This window comes from Diceros bicornis, unplaced genomic scaffold (assembly GCF_020826845.1).
Source record: "Diceros bicornis minor isolate mBicDic1 unplaced genomic scaffold, mDicBic1.mat.cur scaffold_145_ctg1, whole genome shotgun sequence".
Classification (NCBI taxonomy): domain Eukaryota; kingdom Metazoa; phylum Chordata; class Mammalia; order Perissodactyla; family Rhinocerotidae; genus Diceros; species Diceros bicornis.
The window spans coordinates 69,187-76,601 of NW_026691056.1; positions in this window are offsets into that span (position 1 = coordinate 69,187).

A 7,415-nucleotide genomic window follows, 5' to 3' on the forward strand; every position below is an offset into this window, starting at 1 on the left:
TAAAGTTTAGAATCAGCTTTTGATATCCACAGAATAACCTGAAGGCATTTTGAGTGGGATTGTATTGATTCTATAGATCAAATTAGGAGACATGCCACCTTGACAATATTGAGTCTTTCTATCCGTGAACATGAAATGTATTTCCATTTGTTTTGTTCTTCTTTATTTTATTAGCTTTTTAGTTTTCTTCGTATATATCTTGTGCATATTTTGTTAGATTTCTCCCCAAATATTTCATTTTTCTGAATGCTAAGGTAAATGGTGTTGTGTCGTTTATTTACAAAATCCTCTTCTTCATTGTTGATATATAGGAAAGCAATTTACATTTGTATATTGATCTTCTATTCTGCAAAGTTGCTATTAACACTTATTAGTTAAAAATCTCTTTTAGTCATTTTTTTGCATTTTCTACATAGGTAATCATATCATCTACATAAAATAGGAGATAATTTTATTTCTTCCTTCCAAATCAATATATCTTTTATTTCCTTTTCTTGTCTTACTGCATTAGCTACGACTTCTAGCATGATGTTGAAAATAAATGGTGAGAGGGGACATCCTTGCCTTGTTTCTGATCTTAGAGGGAAAGTGTCTAGTTTCTCACCATTCAATATGATATCTATAGGTTTTTTTTGAAGATATTATTTATCAAGTTGAAGAAGAACACTATATTCCTAGTTTAGTGAGCGTTCTTATCATCAGGGGGTGTTGTGTTTTGTCGTATGCTTTTTCTGCATCAATTGATATAATCATGTAATTTTTCCAGCATTTTTGAGATATAATTCACATAACATTGTGTAAATTTAAGGTATACAACATGTTGATTTGATATACTTATATATTTCAAAATGGTTACCAACATAGTGTTAGTTAACACCTCCAATATTTCACTTAATTACCATTTCCCTTTTGTGAAGAGAACATTTAAGAGCTAGTCTCTTATCAACTTTCAAATATATAATTCTGTATTATTGACTATAATCATCATGCTGTACATTAGATCCCCAGAACTTATTCATCTTAAAACTGGCAGTTTGTACTCTTTGACCAACTTGCCCTCATTACCCCCAGTCTCCAACCCCTGGTAATGAACATTCTACTCTTGTTCTGTATGAGTTAAGCTTTTTTTAGATTCTGCATATAATTGATAGCATACCATACAGTCATGCATTGCTTAACAACAGGGATACGTTCTGAGAAATGCATCATTAGGTGATTTTGTTATTGTGTGAACATCATAGAGTGTACCTACACAAACATAGGTGGTATAGCCTGATATACACCTAGGCTATATGGTACTAATCTTACGGGACCAGTATTCTGTAGATGGTCCATCATTGACCAAAATGTCATTATGCGGCACATGACTGTATTTGTGTTTCTCTGTCTGACGTACTTAACATAATGCCTTCAAGGTCCATCCATGTTGTCACAAAGGCAGAATTTCCTTCTTTCTCCTGGCTGACTATTAGTCCATTCTGTATATATACCACATCTTCTTTACCCATTCACCCATTGATAGACAGTTAGGGTTTTTTTCATATATTGACTGTTATGAATAATGCAGGAAAGAACATGAAAATGGAGATATCTCTTTGAGATCCTGTTTTCATTTCTTTTGGATATATACCCATATGCACGGATTGCTGCATAATATGGTAGATCTATTTTTAATTTTTGCAGGAGCTTCCATACTATTTGGATAGTGATTTCACAAATATACATTCTCACAAACAGTGCCCATCTTCCCGTTTTCTCCACATTTTCACCAACATTTGTTATCTCTTATCTTTTTGATGATAGTCTTTCTAACAAGTGTGAGGTGATATCTCATTGTGGTTTTAATTTGCAAATTTTTATTTGTCTTTGTTCTATTTGGTTTATTTTCAAATATGCCTCATAACGTCTTCTACATTTTACTTACTCTTTAAAAAATTAAAATTATTTGTGCTTTTTTCTTAAGCTGGTATCCAATCTCTCACACCACTTGAATTCTAATTATGAATTTTATGGTTTCAGAAGATTATTGATTCAGATGATTATTGGTACATACTTTGTGATTTGGTTATTAGAGCTTATGTTATGTGCCATAATAAAGTTAACAACACTATTTTGCTCCTTGAAGGTCTTAATGATAGATTGGTAGACACAAAATTTGAATTTACTTATTCCATAAGCTATGCCACAGCTGAGAACTTTTCAAAATCACGTCTTGGTTTAGGTTTTCATAAACTATACACAATGAACGAATATAACTCAGAACCAATATGAAGTCAGGTCCTTTTTTTCCTACACAGTTGAAGTATCAAGAATAAAATAGATTTGCTCCACTGTGCAATATTATTGCCAACTTCTTTGTCACACATATTTTATCTTAAAGTAAAAATTCTGGAAGTGTTAGCTTCATGTAGGTATCTTCAGTTTCCATTGTCTGGGTTCTATAGATTGCCGATATTTCTCTTTTGCCTCCATGGATGACATAAACTCACATTTCAGGTTAATATTATCAGGAAATCCATTCAGTGGAACCCACGTTTCCTGGTTGTTTTTCAATCTGGCTTGATAATTGTCTTTATTTTAATCCCTAGAGTGTTCTCCTATTATCTTATAGAATCAACTAGACATTTAAATGAATATTATTTTATATATCATTCATTATTTGAAAATTATGTGTGTATTAATTTCCTTATTGACTGAAACACCAGTATTGCCAAACATAACTTAAAAAAACCTTTCCAGATTAACTTCAAGAAGCATTTCTTGTAGGATATCAGAGCCCATTTAAAAATACTGGTTTTGTGAATCCAGAATGTTGTGGGTTTTTTTCCTCATTTATTCTTTTCTTATAGCAATTCACTTGTGTTTTTGTCTAGTACATTTACAATTTTATTTTTTAGACAATAATATCTGATCCATTTGTGCTTTTTCCTTATTTATACAGTACAAAAGAGATACAATTTTCTCAGACCAGTTCTTTTAAAGTCTATTTTCCCTCACTTAATTGAGAGGTCGCCATTGTCATACATTAAATTTCCATATTCTACTGGGTTTATTTCCAAATTTCCTATTCTTTAATGTCTTTTATTTCATGTCCCAATATCCAACTTCTTTAATTAAAGTCCGTTTAGGGTCTATTTTAATGCTGTTAGGGCTAGCACACTGGTTGTTTTTGTTTTTAGAACTTTTGTCTTGCTTGTTTGCTCTATTTCTATAGCTATAGAGAAAGAAACTCAACTCAGATATTTATGGATATGGGCTTATTTTGAAATTAATTTAGCAAAAATGATCTTTTGTATCCAGAACCTTACTAATCAGAACATGGTTTATCATACCATTTACTTAAACCTATTTTGTTTCTTTCAATGCATTTCAGAGTTTTATAGACTCTCCTCATATATGTTTACTCATTTATAGTTTATTTTCTGTTTTGTTATTGCAATAAGAATCTTCTATCTCCTAACTGGTTTTTGCTTTCACATATAAAGTATATTAATTTTTGTATGTTAACTTAATGACATTCTAATTTACAAAAATTATCTAATTGTTTTAGTATTTTCTTCTGTTTTGGTGGGATTTTCAAATATAAAATTGTATTATCTGTAGGAGAGAGAGCACTTAACTTATTTGTTTACAATTTAATGACTTTTTTATCTCTTACCTGATTACCCCAGATATATTTTAGTAATTAGTCTGTTTTAAATGTCTCTTTCCATTGAGATCAATTTGCCAAGTTGTATTTTGTGGAAAATACAGATTTGTATAAATTTTCAATTTTATATCCAGGAAGTTTTCCATGTAAAGTCTTACAATTTTTAAGCATTGCCTGTTTTGATGTTTTTTGCTCCTCTTTTCATTTTTAAATTTTTGCATATTTCTTTCTTATTTAATAGTTTACTTAATAGCTATTCTATTATCATGAAGATATAGTTATTCTAGCTATACACACAATGCATTCAGCCTGTTTCTATTGAATGAAACTTTAACCCCTGGAAAAAATTTCAGTACCTGCTACAAATAGGAGACATTCATGTTTACATAACATCCTTAGGTGATTCACTAATGAGATTACTCTGTTCCCAATTTCCATCTATACAAGGCTTTGCAGGTGAATTTTTCAATGAATTTTGCATCTAAAATAAATGTCTAATTTTATACAACTAAAAAGCAACCCTCATCATAACAAAATATATATTTCAGTACCTAAAAAGAGCTTTTTCTACTATGTAGATTCTTCTTTTCCCTCTGTCTTCAATGTGATTGAGTGGAAGTTATTTTTAAAAGGATTGCAACTGTTCTTCTAACTGTTACTAGAAATTCCAGTGGTAGAACTCAGCTTGTATCTTCACAAATCCATTCATGATATATTATGGAGCGTAACGCCTTAGCCTGTAATCATGAACTTGAGTTTGTATTGTGAGTCTGTCGTTTTCTGGCTTTGCCATCGTGGAAGGCTACTACTCGTCCCTGAAGCCTTAATGTCTGTAAAAAGTGTAATAATGGTATCTATCTTATACATTGCTGTGAAGATTATAGACAGGAGTAGGCATGAGAAATTTAGCAGAGTGTCTGGTAACTCATGAGTGTTCATTAATATAACCTAGTATTAGTTGCTCTCCCAGACAAGACCAACAACAAAAAAAGAGACAAAAATGATGCATTGAAACGAAGAGGTACACTCTATTGACAGTGAAAATTAACAGACAATATCCATGAGGAAGATCAGATATAGAACTTGGCAGACAAATATTTTAAATCAACTCGATTAAATATGGTCAAACACATAAAAGAATCCATGGACAAAGATGTAGAGAAAACCACAAGAATAATGTGTCTACAAATAAAGCATATCATTACACAGATAGAAATTATAGAAAACAACCAAAAAGACATTTTGGAGCAGTAAAGCACTGATGTGGTCAAAACTTTGTTTATGAATTGTTTTACAATTTCCATGAGACAGTCTCCCATGCCCCTACTTACTGAATCACCTTTGGTTAGGAGTGAAGGAATTTACCTCAGGAGGTTATCAATGACTTTATTCTCCTACCTACATATTCCTTGAGACATACCATACCTTGGAATGTGAGGACACTCATTCATTAGCTTCCATGCCCTAATCATTGAGACTAATCAGATAACCTAATACTTTTGCCTTTGACATTTCTATAGAATAGTAAAAATAGCTAGAAATCATATAGATTGGCCCCACACAGACATTTAAATGCAGCTCTTTACTGCTCGTGGGTCCTGTGCCCACGCTGAACACAAAATAAAGATGCATGAATGAACAAGTGGCTCATGTCTGAAAACTCATTTTAGACTCAGAACTCAGCAACCCCATATCAGCACTGTAACTGAAGTTAAAAATTTCATAGAAGATTTAAATAGCAGATTTGATTTCACAGACTAAAAGTGAAAATGATTATATAGGTAAACTGAAATTATTCAACCTGAGAACAGTCAAGAAAATAGAATAAAGAGAAACAAACAGAGTTTAAGGAGCTCAGACTAAAAGCATACCACAATACACATAGTGGGAATCCCAGTTAGAGAGAAGCTAGAAACAAGTGCAAAAAAAATTATTTGATGAAAAAATCATTAAAAAATTCCCAAATATGATAAAATACACAAATCCACACATTCAAGGAGCTCAATGAACTCCAAGAAAGTTAAGTTCAATGAGATCCACAGTGAGATGCGTTATGACAAAAATTGTCAAAAGACAAAGAGACAATATTGAAAGCAGCAATAGGAAAGTGTCTTGTCACATACAAATGTTCCTCAAAGAGATTGGTAACAGATATCTCATCAGAATCCATAGAGATCAGTAGAAAGTAGAATGACAGGTTTAATGTGTTAAAAAGGGGAAAAAGTTCCGCCAAGAATTCTTTATGTCAAATGACACTTCAAAAGTAAAGAAAATATGACAGAGTAGGAAGCCCCTCGAATCTGTCTTCCCTCCTAGATAAAAATTGTACTTGCATAACCTGTCTGATGTAAGTATTTAGGAACTCTGAGTTTATTGAAGGCTTACAACTTCCAGGGGAACACTTTCATGATAAATTGTGGTCAATTTAGGTCAATCTCAGCTCTTAGCACAATAAGACCTATCAATCTCTCATCTCCAGTCCCAAGCTAGGCAGCAATACTTATGTTCCTGGATCAGTTGGCACACAACTTTCACGAGCCAGAATCAGCCAAAATAACCTTGTCCTCCAACTATCAGGAATCTGTGCTTTAATTGCTGATTGCTGCTTCTGATCTCAGAGATGCAGATAAAGACAGAGGAAGCCTTTTTTGGCGCACTTCTTCCTATTGTTGCAAGCCCCTGGCCCTCTGGCTAAAGTGACTTCTCGGGCACTTCAAGTGCCTAAACATTTTCCCTTCACATCCAATTTCTCTTTTTTCCCTTTTGGAAGCCAGAAATTATAACTAGGACAAAAAAAATAAACAACTGAATATACAGAAATACCATCCCTCTGTGATCAGATCCCCATCCCCTTAGATCTGGTAATATCATCTTTTTAGTTGCCCCACTAGTCTTAAGGCTGGTCTAACTTTCAGATGATGTTAACCTCTGGGTTCCCTCTCTGTCCCCTATTTATCTGTTTAGCCCCTTTAGGGCATTTTTTTATGGAAATTACTTTATTTCTACTGAATAGTATTGAGTGCCTGCTTTTGCAAGCAGCAAAACTTATTTTTCCCCCAATTACAATAAGAACTAATGGCTATAACTCTTTACTTTTTTGTTATTTTAAACACCACCTCTTGTTTTATGGTTCAGTGTCAACAATTCATGTGTTAATAAGAAAACAGCCTTTCTGTGGACTTTTTGGTAGACAAATTACCCTCATAATACAGGCTTTGAGAACATCCAGAAAAACAAAGGGACATATATATTGCTGAAAAATTTAAGCTTTCTTGTCAGCAGATAATTTTAATACTATAGAATTGACATTTCCACTCTGATAGAGTAGAACGACTTTTTAATATATTTTTGTGTTTAGCTTTTACATCACTCAAAGGAATTCTTCTTAGTCTGATTTTCCTCAATATCTTAATATTTTCCATGATAATAGGATCTTACTGGCATTTTAAATCTTGGCAGAGTTCCATGCTATCTATAACAGTAGTATACAAAGTAGCTGTGTAATAGTCTAAGAACTAATAAACCTATTTAGATTTCCTAACACCAAAAAATACGTTAGATTTTGGGGAAAATAGAACAAAGAGAATTAAATATTGGTATATCAATATCTGTGCAGGCAAACAGAGTGGCCAGTATACTTACTTTGATAAGCGCTTACAACAGTGATGGACACTAAAGTCTTTTATTGAAAAAGGAAATGTTAACCAAGATGGTAAAACTATTACTTGGTTTGTGGAAAAGTGTCTCATAAGCCTTAATTTTTGAA